General features: G+C 38.1%; 1 long non-coding RNA gene across 1 annotated transcript; it reads right to left on the bottom strand.

Moving 5' to 3' along the window:
* Positions 1–364: 364 nt before the first annotated feature.
* On the bottom strand, positions 365–14992 carry LOC129047742 (uncharacterized). Its single transcript, XR_008509510.2, has 3 exons — positions 14843–14992; positions 13311–13429; positions 365–631 (listed from the first exon to the last, which is right to left on the bottom strand). It is a non-coding gene; the product is annotated as an uncharacterized LOC129047742 (long non-coding RNA).
* Positions 14993–16262: the final 1270 nt, after the last annotated feature.

The following is a 16262-nucleotide window of genomic DNA, read 5'->3' on the forward strand; positions in this document are numbered from 1 at the left end:
ATATGGAACTGCTTACCTGGTGATAAATATTGTCACTAGTGCTCATGGCACTTACTGTCTGTTGCTTATGAAGGACAGTGATTTATGGCTGTGTTACACGTCTGGATTGGGCAGAGGAAAAAGAATGCCTAATGCAAGGCTTAAAGACTAGGCTGTGTTTTGACTGTGGTCAATAAGAGCTATTTCATTACTCTATAACCACCATCAGATTCTCCTCTGACTCACTTCTGTCTTTGCCCACTGCCTGCCTCTGCCTCTCTCTCTCTCTCTCGCTCCATTTTTCTCCGATCATCTCTCAAAGGTTCAACATAATCAGCCTAGCTAGACTTGTGTCAAAGGGAAGATAAAGAAAGAAGAAGGGAAGAGCCATTATCTAAGTATCTTTAATGTATGAGGTACTGGGATAAATACTTTCATGCTGTTTTTTCCGTTTAAGATGCACAATCATGCTGAGAGGGGTAATTTACCCCTATTTACAAATGAGGAAACTTGCTTAGAGTTCACAGAGTTGGTAGGCAATAAAGTTGGAATTCAAAATCAGATCCATCTGACTCCAAAGTGTCCTCTTTCCATGCATCCTCTTTTACATCACTCTTCTCCATCTGTCCAGTAGATCTTCCTGCTTCTTGTCCTGGGTATACACAACAGCACATTCATTTAATAAACATTGAGCTTCTATTATATGTTAGAATTGAAGAAGCAAAAATATGTAATACAGCTTGTTCACCCTCAAGCAGCTCCCAGTCAGTATATGCATGTGTGCTTGTGGCTTAGGGCTGATAACGAATGCACATTAGTAAGTACATCTTAATATAGGACGTTTATGTATTTATGCATTCATTATTTGAACAAATGCTTATTAAGTACCCATTCTGTGCCAGGCATTATTTTGTTCCAGTGTTTATCAATCCTGGCTGCATATTAAAATAACCTAGTGTACTTTTTAAGAAATACTGATCTTTGGCCCATCCAAGTAATTCTATTTAATTGGCATGGAGCAGGCCTCTGGCATCAGTATGTTTTAAAAGCCTCCTAGGCAATGGTAATATGCAGCCAGAGTTGAAAAACACTCTTCTAGGTTCTGGAAGTGAAGCAGTGAGCAAACAGGAGAAAAAGCACTCAAGATATTCACAGGATATGTGTCCCCCTTATTCAGATAGAGGATGTGATAGATAAAGGAAGAGAAAGGAAGATAAAGCTAGAAGGCTGGATTGTGCGTAAGTCTTCTTAAGCCTTAAGTTCAAGGCAATTTGGATGATTTGAAGCAGGGGAATTACATAAAGACTGAGATAGCTTCACACTCTACATTTCTGTGATCTGGACTAAGCGGAAGAATCTCTCATCCTAAGAATTTTTAGTTTTAACAGATTGACTGATGTAGGGCTTTACTCAGTGCTGCACTAGAAGCTATGAGTATAGAAATAGGTAAGAACAGTTCTTGCCTTCAGGGACCTTCCAGTCTAGTGTGTCTGCTAAGGGTAGGGAAAGAGGGCTTGCAGAGAAACATTGCTACTGCAACAAGAAGTACTGAGTTGCAGGGGACATTGAGAGCTTTCAGAATATTTTCTCTCCCTGATGAGGAGCACATCATGGACACTTCTAGGTACCACCTTTGCAGAGTAACTATAGGTGACTGGTGATTGAACAGGAAGAGAAGTGAAGGGAGGACCATATAGCAGAGGGAACAGCATTTGCAAGATGTGAAAGAGAAGAAACTTGGTTTAATCCAGATTCTTCAAGCAGTTCAATCTGGCTTAAGTGCAAAAGTGAGAATGGTGAAATGGAGAGGGTCACAGTTAGGAGAAAAGGAAATAACAAGCACTGTAGGTCATATCAGAGAGTACCTTTTTTTAAAGCAACGTTTTACAGGAATAGAGAAGAAATTGACATGGTCAGATCTGCACTACAGACTTTCCTCTGGTTGCCTGTGGATAAGGATAATCAAGGCTGGAAGCAAGGAGGCTAAATGGCATTAGTGACAGAGGTGATGGGAAAATGAAAATCCTCATCAAATGGAGCATGAGAGTAGTGGGGTTGACTTAGAGAGGTCAGTGCTATCTAGAGTCTGTTCTGTCAGGTTTATGGCCCCAGAACCTCTACTTTAACTCTGCACCAAAGGGTAATGGGATTCTGGAGGAAAAATGGCATAGGGAATGTGCACACCTGTGAAGGACAAGGGAGTAGAAGATATGGGCTTTCTCCCTGCCTTCACCATTTTCTAATTGCGCCCGTGAGAGCATGTCACATTACCTTGCTGACCCTTTGTGTCCTCATCTGTAAAGGAAGAGAGAGGAAGATATGATAGCTACATTCATTTCCTTAGGGTTCTGGGAAGGATTAAATGAACTGCACTGCATGGAAGCAATTCTTAGACTCTAAAATCTTTGCAATGGGGCTTCATTTTCTAAATCCCCTGAACCAGTATCAGACTGTAAGGGGTAACTATGTGGGCCACACAGGGGGTCAGGGCTGTCAGACTCCACTTCCAGGAGAGAGTTAAACACTCCTTGTATGGACTTTTATTGTACTATCAAATCCAATCTCAAAATATCTTCATAGGCGACATGTTTGTCTCTCCCTAGTTTTGCAGCCACATCAGTTTCTGATTAGACTTACAATTTAAGTGGGGAAGTGACTTTGGGAGAGACATGCGTGCTGTCAGCAGATGGGAGAGAGGATGGAGAAAGATGGAGGGAGGCTGCTGTAACACCTGTTCTGGTTGGGATTCTGAATGAATATGAAAGGTAAGCAGAAACCCAATTAGTAACCCCTGAACTCGCTCCATGTTATCTCTGCAAACACACACTCTCTTGCATCCTGTGCGTCCAAAGGATAGCAGGCTTCCTGACAAGCTATTGCAGAGAAGGATGCAGACCCAGAGGAAAGAGAGAATGAAGCAACTCTCAGTTTTTTTATGCCTCATCCAGCATCTGCAACTCAAAATTTTTTGTGAGGATTAGGCATTTTCTACTTCTGAAAGCATAAAAGAAGATAATTATTTCTGCTATGTTCGTAGTCTCTTTTCACTAAGTACCTACTATGTGCCACACAGGCATGCCTTTTAAAGCTTTATTATGTGCTGGTATTTATTATTCTCATTTTGCAGATAAGGAAACTGAAGCTCAGAAGGGTGTAATAGCTACCCAGCTATGGAATAAAGGATCAAGGATTTCTTGTGTCTTAAGGCATTCAGTTCTCAAACTAATATGAGAGAGAGGTAGTATTGTTATTCTTTCCATTGTTGATTATCATTTTGCTTAGCACCCTTATTTCCCTCTCTGCAGTGCCTCTCCCTGTGAGAGGAGTATGCTTCTTGATCACTGAAGGCTGACTAGGCAATGCAGAAGGTGAGTAGCAGTGACAAATGTCACTGTTGAGTAAGAGCTTCAAGATTTTGAATGGGCTTTGTTGTATCTCATTTTTCTTTGCTATTAGACTAACAAGGTCTGAGAGTGAGTCTGCCCAGTCAGCCTAGTTTTGTCAAAGCAAAGACAATACAGAGGAGAATCACAGCCATACATAGACATATACACATGAATTCTGAAATTTGAGGTCTGTATGTTATACAGGGTAGCCAAGCCTGAACTGGCTAATGTGCCCATTTCAGAAGATTGAAGTTAAGGAAAGGTAAATAGGTGCCCAGGTATATAGTGGTGAAATTAAAACTTGAAGTCAATGCTGTCCTACTCCAAATTATGTGATCGTCACCATTGTGTTACTCTTTCTCTCCAGTTCTCATTCTGAGGTTTTTCTGTATTTTATAGTGACAGCTTTAAAATGAAACACACACACACACACACACAAAACACACACACACACACACAAAAACAAATCCAAACAACTAGTTTAAATAGGTGTTAGAGTAGGTAGGTCCTTGTTAAGAAGAAAATTCAGTTAGGGCAGTGATTTGTAATTTTGATGAACATACAATCTATCTAGGGATTATGTTAAAATGCAAATACTTTTATAGTAGGTCTGGGGTAGCACTGAAGATTCTGCATTTCATAAAAGATTACAGAAGAAGCTCATACTGCTGGTCCTTGGACCACTCTTTGAGTGGCAGGGACCTACATGATGCCAGTCACTTTGCTATGGTGATGATAGAAAGATAAAATAATGCAGCCTTGTACAGTGGTTAGAAATGCTAGGACAGGACTGGGACTAAGGTCAGGCAAGCAAGGTAATAAGGGGGCAAAGTTTAAGAGGGAAAGTAGAGCAAGGGCTGAACCTGTATTCTGAGAGTGTCGCCTAATTCAGTCCTCTGTGGTGTGTTTCTAGGCTGCTTCTAACAATTGAATTTGAAAACTGAATTAATATAAAGCCAAAGAAAATGCTACAACTTTGCCTTCACATTGCTTCTAATGGCATTGGCCACCATCAGGCCAAGGGGGATGTTCACAACATCAGTCAAATTGTAGACTCTGCTAATAAAAAACATAAAATAGCTCAAAATTATGTCATGCTTTAGTTAACTTCATATTTTTTTTTAGTTAGCTTCATATTTTAAATATATTATTGTTTTTGGTTTATGTGTTTATTTCCAGAATTTCTGATTAACTTTTTTTTCCCTGTGCTCTGTCCTTTTATGAGATCTTTAAGTCTTTCCAAGCTAACAATTATACTAGAGTGTCTGTCAAATCACTCCCACTACCAATATCTCTCAGAAAATGTCCTCCTGTAATTTTCAGTGCTATTTTTCCAAACTGGACTAAATATTGCTATAATAAGATGTTTGATGAAATTTGTATTTGTGTGGTCTAAATTGCATCTAAGTCTCAAAGCTAAAGATAAAATATCCCGTCACTTATATTCTAAATAGAAACCTAAGAATAGCCAACTTTGGGGCCATGCTCCTTCATGTCTGACCCCTAGATCTTGCAAGGAACCAGCAAGCAACCCTCCTATTAGGAACACTAGCATCCCTCTTCCTCATTCCTCATTCCTCAAGAGTAGGTAAAGGGGATGGCAGACATTAGAGTAACCTGAGTTTTTGCTGCCATTGTGAAAAATGTAATTTCCTAGATACATTGTTTTCTCTTCTTTCATGAGACAAGGAAAAGGAAATTCTCAACATCTTCCAAACCAAGTAATAGGAATGCCAAGAAAATAACATAAATATTTGAAATGCTTGCAAGAAGAGACAGACACCTTCCTTCCCTGATAGATAAAATCCACAGAACCTGCAGTAATACCTGGTCATAGGAGGTTATGAGAGAGATTCATATCTGTAACCTATTGGGCAGGTAATTCTTACATTAATGAATATCTCTTTCATACATACACATCGGTCTCGTCAGTGAACAGTCTTATCTGATCCTGAAAAGTGTTTGACTTCTCTCATCCACGATGCTTTCTTCTGTTTTATTCTCTCCCATGCTCTCTCCTTTCTTCCTTCTTTTACCCTCCCTCCCTCTCCTTCTCTTACTTTATTATTTTTTTTTTCTTAAACCTTCCTGCCCATAAACATTCTTTTTTTTCTTTAAAAAATTATACTTTAAGTTCTAGGATACAGGTGCAGAATGTGCAGCTTTGTTACATAGGTATACATGTGCCATGGTGGTTTGCTGCACCCATCAACCCATCATCTACATTAGGTATTTCTCCTCATTCGATCTCTCCCCTAGCCCCCCACCCCCTGACAGGCCCCGGTGTGTGATATTCCCCTTCCTGTGTCCATGTGTTCTCATTGTTCCATCCCCACTTATGAGTGAGAACATGTGGTGTTTGGTTTTCTGTTCTTGTGTTAGTTTGCTGAGAATGATGGTTTCCAGCTTCATCCATGTGCCTGCAAAGGACATGAACTCATCCTTTTTTATGGCTGCATAGTATTCCATGGTGTATATGTGCCACATTTTTTTTAATCTAGTCTATCCTTGATGGGCATGTGGGTTGGTTCCAAGTCTTTAACATTTATCATCATCTCAGGAGAAAGGAGGAGATTGGTGCATGTTCTCTGTCCCTCATTCTGAATGGCACATTTCCCCCTTAGTATTTGGTGATGCTTCCGTCATCTGATGTTTACTAATATTACACAGTGTTTATGTGTCATTTACAAAAGAGGCAGTGTAATCATAAGAAAGAGCATAGGATTAGAAATTTTATAGACTTTGTTTAAATTCTGGCTCTATCACTTGTTGGCTGTATGATTTTGGGCAAATTTAACTATTTTCTTATCCTTGACTTGTGAAGAATGACAGCAAGAATAACAATGGCAACAATAATGAGAAAGTCAATGACAATGATACCAGCATATCGTTTGTTTTTCTCATCAATAGATATATTAAGTAATTAAAACACCTGGTTCAGCCACTAATTAATTGAATAAATTTACATTAAGTACCCACTATGTACCTGATGCTGTTTGGGCACTGAAAATTCATAGTGAGTAAGAGAACTATTACCTTTTTTCCTCATAGAGCTTATGGTCATCTATTGCAGGGGTTGAGCACACACTGGGGGCCAAAATCCTACATTTAGTCTATTTTAACATTGTCTTTGAGAGAAGATTGGTTTTATATTTGTAAAGTGTTGTGAGAAAAGGAAAAGATAAATGCAACAAAAAAAAACTCATCATGGCTCACAGAGCCTAAAATATTTACTATCTGGCTTTGGTGGAAAAGTTTGCGTATCGCTGGTCTAATGGTACACACAGGAAACATTCACCAAATGCTATTCTTATGCCAATTCTTAACCTGAAGTTCTTTGCATTGGTGTTTTGATTAATTTCTGCATCCCTTCAATTCCCCCATAGGCTTCTCATTGCCCCTGCATTAAAAGTCAAAATAGACACGGCATGAGTGACCCCTATGCCTTTTCAACCTCCTCTAATTACATCTTTATCCTCCCGCATCACTGGACTTTTTTTCTTTTCAACAAATATTGCACATGTGCCTCAGCCCAATGTATTATAACTCTTGAGCTCCCCTTTCTTCAACTTTTCAGCCAGTTGACTTCCAACTTACTCTTCAGAATTCAGCTCTAAAGTCACTTCCTTTGCCAAAATGTCCTTGACCTCTCCTTACCAGATGTGTTCCAACCCCCAAACCTTTTAACTGCTCTCACAACTCCTGATAATTATGGTAATTTTATATTCTTTTCTGTGATCCCTTTCTAACTATCACCTCCACATGTTAGTTCCATGAGGACAAGGGCTATATCTCTTTTGTTTATTTATTTATCTCTAGCACCTAGCATCCTTGCTTGATGCTCAATAAATATTAGGCAACTAAATGAAACAAAGAATGAATGATTCACTGTCATGTTTGTTGAAAAAAAAAATAGGTCAGATAGCTTATAGGATTCTTTCAACATAGGGTACCTAGTTCTCCCAGGGAAATATACCCCTCAATGGAATTTCTGTGACTGCATCTTCTCAGTTCCTTCACTCTATCTATATAATTAATGGGGGCCCAGTGAGATGTTTGTGCTGATATATCATCTGCACCACATAGCAAATGCATTTGTTATGGAGTTATCTGGGCCAAAGCTAATGAAACATTTGCAAATGTCCTGATTTACAAAGAGAAAATTAGTTCACCTGAATGACAAGGTTTACATGCAAGGAAAATCTTTGCAATTTTTTCACTATGTTCTGGGATGCCTCAAAATCCCAAGGAAACACACATCAGCAGTCCCCTGCAGAAGACAAAGTCCAGAGGTCACCTTGGAGGAGAACAAAAGCTCTAAGGTCAACATTCCTTCATGGCTATGGCAATCCTCTTGTGAGCCTACGGATGCCTGAGAACTCTCTGAAATTCTAAACCGAATGTTTCCTTGTAATGTACATGATCCTAAAGACCACATCAAATTTATCAGCTTCTCACTGGGGTCTGTGGCACGCCAGTAGTTGAGAACCAGTGCTTTAAGAAAATCCTGGACTCCCTTATTCTTAAAATTATTTGTTATTTTTTTTAAAAGAAGATAAAGATAAGGAGCAGAGATGACCGTAAGTCCTGAAGGGATCCTTCGTATTTCTTGCCCCAACCTTCCCTGACCCACTGTGCAGATGAGAAGACTCAGATCAGTTGAAGAGCTGACTTGCCCAGGGCTTTTCAGCAAGTGAGACACAAACTGAGGACTCAGATTCTGTCAGCTCACTGTCCTTTCTACTACACCCTACTCTCCACTGATATGACAATTGTTTATTTCTGCTTTCATTCGTTTTCTCATTCACTCACCCAACTTTTTTCTTCTTCATGTATTCTCTCACATGAGAGAATTATCATTTTCTCAAGATTAATTTTTAAAACATTTATTATTTGTGACTAGATCATTTCTAAGAATAATTTTGACTTCAATAGACAATTGTTCAATAAGCCTGTTAAATTAGAAAATAACATACAATAGAAGAACATATTTATCCTTTCCTTTCCAAATGCATCTCTCAAGTGGTAGTAAAGGAATAAAATATCGTATAAATCTACAAGAACCAAAAAAATGGAAGAAGAAAGGGCACTACATAAGAGACTTCAACAAGTTTTAGGAATTGGAGATGCAAGATTCAACAAAGAGATGCAGAACCACAAAATAAGTGTCTGCAGAGGGAGACACTGATGAAAAACAAACCAATTCATCCTAAGAAGTCAGTATATAACAACAGATATATGAGGATGATAAAAATTGGGGGGCTGATTGAATGTCTATGTATGAAGGAGTTGAACATCAGTCCATCTCCTGAGTTCTCGTAAACCACAGAGAAGTTGTGCCCAGAGACCAGAGGCAGGAGGATGGAATAAATCTGAATGGCCCTAGAAAAAGGACTTTCAAATATGGTTACTGTGATCAGTTAATGAAATTAGTGATTCCCCACTCCTTCACTTTGATAATAAAGCCCAGTGAGAAACCCCTCCAATTTGCTCAAAGCTTCAAATTAGTTTTTTTGTACCTAGAAGGTGAAAAAGTAGTAAAGGATCAGCTGATAGTTTCCAGGCATCCAAAATGACTAGGAAAATTCTAAACCAATAAATATGAAAGGAAAAGCTGGAAGAAAACAGATATGACAGGGAGTGAAATAAAACTTGAATCAAAGCTTATTAATAATGTAAGCCTAGAAGTTGTATTGGAAAAAAACGGAGAGGATGGCGTAAAAGATAATAAAAAACAGGAAATAATTCTTACAAATTATGTGTGTGTATATGTAGGTATATATGTACATATACATACACTGACTGAAATTTTAAATCCAATAAAAAGTTGCAAGACAAAGTTAAGAAAATATCCAGACAGTAGAAAATGGCAAAAAGATAAAAAGCGTGTGGGGCAGTTTTCCAAGTACTGCCTGTAAGCTCTAAATGAACCCTTTATAGCCTTCTCTAAGACAAGGGAGATGGGCCTTATGAATATTCCTTCTTTGCCAGTTGTCATGAAACTGGAGGAAAACTAGAGAATGAAGGGTCTTTTCTTCCTGGCTCTAGTTTGCCCTTCTCCCTGGGTTCCTGTAGCACACACAGCTTCTAGAGCACCCAACCCCTGTAGAGTGTGGTAGCCCAGTGGTCAGCAGTACATGGGACCTGCCTCACTTCCCAAGAACTCTGTTGTGTGGTTTTATGTCGCATTCTTGGGTATGGCACCTCTCCGTGGAAGGCTACGACATGGCAGTGCAGAGTACAGACTGTGGTAAATCCTGCCAGTGAAGCACCTCAGTGAATTTCTCTGAGGTGAATGGTAATTCAGTTATCCGTGCTCACATCCTCTCCAGTGGAATCTAGATCCACCTTAGAAGTAGGGGAGGGATTTTCCCTTGGTGTTCTATTATAACCTTAGGGATTGTGGCCCTTACCTCTGCCTGCTATGCTTATATTCTCTAGTGTTATCTTTACCTTTTACTAGCTAATTCCTCATTACTACAATATCACATTTTAATTAATAATTTTCATATTAAATGTTCCCTGTCAAAATTACTGTGTGGTTCCTGTCTCTTGGCTGGACGTAATGGTTGTGGTGGGAGATAAAAGATAAGAATATTAAAGAACCAATTTAGAAAGAATGATTTTAGGTAATAGGTATTACAGGTATTTCTAAAATACAAATAAATAAAATTCTTTGAACTGAAGGAGAAAAGAGTTTCCAGATTGAAATTTTCCAGTAAGTGGCCAGATTATAGAAAGAAAGAGGAAAGAAAAGATCCTGAAAAGGCCACAGCATCATACATTTTCATGACTTGAAATGAAAGGGTAAATAGAAACATCTAAACACTTCCAGTTTGGATGGGGAAGACCATCTTTAAAAAGAAAAAATAATCAGGATATATCAATCCTCTCAAAGACAATGCAGAATTGTTAGAAGACAAAGAGTAATGTTTTTAAAAATTTGAGAGACAATATTTCCAACCAGCTGAATCATAAACATATAGTAAACACGAAAGAATAACTTCAGGTAAGTAAAATCTTGTAAGTACTATTTCCCATATCTTTGCTTAGTAAGCTATTGGGAGATATGCTTCTATAAGGTTGAAGGACTAAATATGAAAGTGGGAGTAATAAGATCCATGAAACACATCTTCCATTTTAGAAAAATCTCACAACGAAGTTCTACAGTTATATTGGAAGGAAGTTCTAGATGGATCATTTCATATAAGGCTCAGGGAACAAACTTTTCAAAATGGAGCAAAAGAACAAGGTAAGAGGTCTGACACATGGAGTTAAGAAAATAACAACAACAACAACAAAAAACTATAGATGACGTGAAACGATGATTTAGTGCTTAGTGTATGTGATAGTGTATTAAAAAATGATGAGGCTGGGTCCAGTGGCTCATGCCTGTAATACCAGCACTTTGGGAGGCCGAGGTGGGCGGATCACTTAGATGTCAGGAGTTCAAGACCAGCCTGGCCAACACGGTGAAATGACATCTCTCCTAAAAATGCAAAAAATTAGCCGGACATGGTGGTGGGCACCTCTAATCCCAGCTACTTGGGAGGCTGAGGCAGCAGAATCTCTTGAACCTGGGAGGTTGAGGTTGCAGTTAGCCAAGATCGCACCATTGCACTCCAGCCTAGGTGACAGAGCAAGACTCTGTCTCAAAAAAAAAAAAAAAAATGATGTTAGCCTATAAAATATTGTGAAAGTAAAGATAGGCAATTACTAACTCCACTAACATACTCAAAAATATTCGAGGAAGAAAAAGCAAATTTCATGTTCATTTATGTAAATATGACAATATGAACATATATATTTTATTTTAAATAAAACCATATTATAATTATGCTTACTTTATGGAAAGATGTTAAGTGTGGAGAAAAACATGCCTAAGATTGATAAGTCAAACAATATTACCAGGCACATAAACTTTTAGAAGTATGCTGCTAAATACTAGAAAATAATGCCAGCATTGATTTTGAGAAATGAGATTCCTTTTGAGTAGCAGGAATCAAGAATGTGGTATGGCAAAACTCTTTTTAATTATAAACCATTCTGATCACTTTTTCAAACCATGGGTATGTATATATTTTGATTAAGTTATAATAAAAATCCAAAAAAAATTTCCATCAGAGAGATAAATGAGATAATGAATGGAAGAAATCAGCAAAGTGCTTAGCAGACAGTCATCATTCAATGAGTGCTGGTTGTGATACAGTAATTGTTGAGTAAATAAGTTTGGAGAAAAAACCTACTATTTAGCATTAAATGTGTATTTTATCTTCAAGTTAAAGTGGTATAGAAAAGGTAAAGCTTGGCTTGACACAATAAGCATACCCATTTCTGATATAATTTTTTTCTGATATGCAAATTAGATAGATGTTATCACTTGGATGTTTCACAAGGGTCAATGAACAGCACTTTAAATTATGTCTTAGACAAGGCTTTGACTGGAAAAAAAAATCAATCTTCCAGGAGTGTTTTTTTCTTATGCTCTTGCCTTACATTAACAAACAAACCAACAAAGAACTCCCATCCCCACATCCACATAACAGTAGCAACAGCAATAATGCAGACATCGGTATTAAAATCTTAATAGATGTATGCATATTTTTAAAACTGTGAAAGACAGAATCAATTTATATGGATGCTCTCTAAATTAGTAAGATTCTGACAGTCTAATTAATAAAAATTCAAAGATAGAATATTTGGAAGAAGAAATCAATAACAAGCTTTTTAACTAGCTTCTTCCCAGGACTGAGGTCAGTTGAAAGCCTTTTGACATCATTTGCAATCAAGTAATTGGCCTCTTTCAACAATGGTCAGTGATGGGCTGACCAGGTACTTCAAGCATATCCAGTAAGTCAGAAGCTGGGTTGTGCAATACTGACTACAAGCTTTTCAAAGACATTGCTAAAACTGGGTTGTCCAAAACAAGTGACCACAAGCTTTTAAAAGACATTGCTAAAACCAATCACATGTTTACACTTCAAACATACACTTTATCTAAAGTCAAACTGATGTAATGTGATCACATTGCATCAACCTGTTTCAATTTAAGGCTGACAGTTCACGTTTTGGAAACAAAATAAATGCATCACTATCAAGTGGCATTTGCAATGGACCTTATCCAGGGAATTCTGATCAACACCTCTAAAGCATGTTTCTTAATTAAATTCTCTGAGTCAGAATGATAAATATAGTATGTGCACAAATAATACACGCTATACATATATGTATACATTATATATGTATTTTACATGTGTGTTATTTTGTTATATTTTATATATATGTAATTTATACATACTTACACATGTGTGTTTATATGTATCTCATATACATACATGCCATCTCTGGCTCTCTCATACAAGTGTACATATCTTATAAATATCTCATATGTATGAGAAAAACAGAGAGAGAGCAACATTAATCCCACATATTGTTAACAATGTGGAAGTATTAACTGAACTCCAACCAATATTTCTGGATATGAAATAGTAGGATATTGTGATAGGCTTCATATTAATGCCAGGAATGAACACTAAAATGTGTGGTCTGGTAATCAGACCTCAGGATGAATGAGATTAGAACCCCGCCCTAAATACCAGAAAGTTTTATTTGTCTCTCAGATTCAGGTACAATTATCTTCACCAAACTCAGCTGCATCATTACTTTTCTGATTTCAGTTTTCTTATGAAAATAGTATTATAATATAATACCAACTGATCTCACAATATTGTCTTGGGATTAAAACAAGATAATGGTACAAAATACTATACACATTTGAAGTAGTAAAACAGCTATATAAAAACAGCTGTATAAGAAATTCAAATTTCAACCTAAAATGAGAGTATACTGGCTCATGTAATTGGGAAATACAAAGATAGAATGACCTCAGGGAGCTCTAGACACTTAAAAATTATCCAGAACTTGTTTATTCTTTATCACAATTACCTACTTCACCTTATGGTTTGATTTCACTTTCTTATATCATGAAGAGGCTTTCCATGCAATGGCTAGAGTGGTGGGTCAAGCAGCACATACCTCCTGGCTTGTTAAGTGACTTTTGTCATCTAGAGGAAAGAAAGGGCTTCTATTAGTATCTGCTTATAAATTTCCAGGGAAGGACTCCTATTGGACCACGTTGGATCACACACCAATATATGAGCCAATGATTGTAGCCAAGAGGAGGGGTTTACAATTAGCCAGTGTCCACAAGAATGCCAGGAACACCATTAAATGGTGGATCCTTCGCTCTTCAAAATAAAGGTGTGCTCTTACAAGGTGAAGGGAGAAAAAAAATACTGGAAGAAAAATATCAGATGCCCAACATCATGCCCTCTATCTCTCTCTGCTTCTAATGTTCCCCATGCATCCATCTATCCCAGCCCTCATCACATTAGAATGGAATTGTTTCTTTATTGTTCACATTGCAGACATGTATCTGGTTTAGCTTTGTAACCCCAGCACATATCACAGGACCCAGCATAGATTAGTTGGTCAAGAAATACAGACTGAAGGAGTTAGTTAAATAATTCTTCTGGGAAAACTTCAGAGGACTCTGCCATCCCAGTTCTTGTAGGTTATGTGGAGAATCAACCCCTGCATGCTTATACTCCTACATTCTCCTGAGCTCAAACATGCTCCTTGAGAACGCTTCTTTATCTAATTTATTAAATATTCACTTGACACTGATTAGGAGTAAAGCCCTATGCAAAGTTCTCTAGATGATTCAGAGTAGGGAATTCAGGATGACTTCTTGGTTTTCTAAATGGTAAATGGGAAGCTCTACCCTCAAGTAGCTTACAGCCAGATTGCCAAGTCATGGCATCTGACCTATAATGGCTAATTCTCAAAACTGTGTGACAAATGCTGAAATAATCCACTCATATGATATATGACATTGAGGCTCAGAGATAAGATGAGTGAAGACCAACTGGAAACAATAGAAAAGCTAAATAACCAGAAGAGAAAACAAGGTTCTGGTGGAGGCAAGCAGAAAGGAAGAATTACATCTGGGAGTCTACTCTGATCCAGGCACTATGCCCAGCATCTTATAACCACTATCTTAGAAGACCTTCCCAGCCCCAGGAGAGGGGCATTTCTGTCTCTACTTGGCAAGGAAGAAAACTGAGACTCAGGGAGGTTAAATAAATCAGTGAGACAATGTTAAGAATACAAGGGTTATAACCATAGATTGGTGTTTTCAGTGCTCTTGCGCTTTCCTTCAGGGTGTGATTAATCATACATACAACACATGAGTCAGTGTAAAAACTATGTAAAGATGACCAATCAGGAGATGTAATAGACAGATAATTTACAGCTACTTGGATACAGATAATTATGAAAATATTAACAGGTAATGGGAATTGATCATAAGTGATAGATTATAAAGATGAATGGGAAATGAAGACACATAAATATATAATTGAGTTAGGTTGATAGGTACATTCATATATATTCATACAGGGACACCATCACCCTACCTTGTGAAAAGTCAATTTGGCCAGATATAATGTGCTCTGGTGCGGAGATAATTGGGCAATTATAAGGAAGCCGTGATCTGCTCCTACTTCTCCCACTGTCTCTCTGGTCCTGTGTCCTTGTCTTTTCTCATCCTCAGTTTCATCATCTGTAAAATGAGAACAATAAACAGAGCCCAGCCTACTATCACAGGATAGCTCTGAGAATTCTAGAAGGTAATTGTTGGGGAAGCACCTTGGGAATTATAGCATGCTCTGTTGCCTCTGTGGGTTTGACCTGGGTGGTTTTGCAACTTCTTTTGAAAAGAAAGCCAGCCCCATATTTAGGTCAGGAAATGGGTTATTTTTGAGATGATGCCTGAGCTTGGCTGCTGCCTGCCCGCCACTTGAAGCATATTTTAACAGGTTCTATATCGCCTCTACCTTGCAGCTTAGCTCATATCATCAAAAACCACGTTGGTGCCCTCCGTGTCAGTAAATGGTTGCTCCTCTGTTGTATCTTTTGCCCCATCTCCAAAGCTGAGCTTGGTAACAGACCCTTTTTTGATGCCAGATGATCTGAAGGCAGGATAAAAAGTCAGGAGAATGTTTTCCCACTCAAGATCAATATGCCTTTAACCTTCCTTCCCTCTATCCTTGGGGAAGCATCTCTCCTCACCTCACTGGCAGCTTCTGCCCTCCCACACTCCTGTCTTTCATTCTCCCTCCCTTCACTTCCCCACCTCCACCACTGCCTGGTTAGAATTCAGCAAGTCTTCCACTTGGAGCTCTTGCGTTAATATCCATCATAACAGGTTCTGCTGAATAGCTTTTCCATACATAGAGTCCCCTATTACTATAGACCAAAGAAACTCAGGAGTTACTCTTTTAGGACCAGGGAGACAGGTTCGAATCTTGCTGTTGTTACAAGCAGCATGATCTTAGAGAACTGACTTCACTTCTCTGAATCTTGGTTTTCTTTTCTGCAAATTGTGGGCAACAATATCTGCCCTGCTCATCCTCTGCAAGCGTGAAATATTTACCACAGAAGGGCCCTACAGATTAAATCCTAAGTTTTAAAATGTTGGTGGCATGCAGTTTATTTTATTTTTTAAATTTAAAATCACGTGTAATTTGTAAATGCTAAAAATTAAGGTTTCAAAATATGATGCTAATAATTTAATCTTAAGGATAACCCCACATGGTATGCATTATAAATGTCCCTATGTTACAGACAAAGAACCTGAAGTCAAAAATGTAAGCAACCACGCCCTAAATTACATATTTAGTAAGTGGTGTCTCCAGGATTTTAACCAAACACTTGGATTCCAGAGACTGTGAATTTAACCACTATGCTATGCTGCCTAAGCAAACCAATGATCCATTCCTAGGACAGTGGATGGGTTTGATGTTTTAGATGTACACTATGGAGTACCTAAAAGCA

The sequence above is a fragment of the Pongo abelii genome, chromosome 13, assembly GCF_028885655.2.
Source record: "Pongo abelii isolate AG06213 chromosome 13, NHGRI_mPonAbe1-v2.0_pri, whole genome shotgun sequence".
Lineage (NCBI taxonomy): Eukaryota > Metazoa > Chordata > Mammalia > Primates > Hominidae > Pongo > Pongo abelii.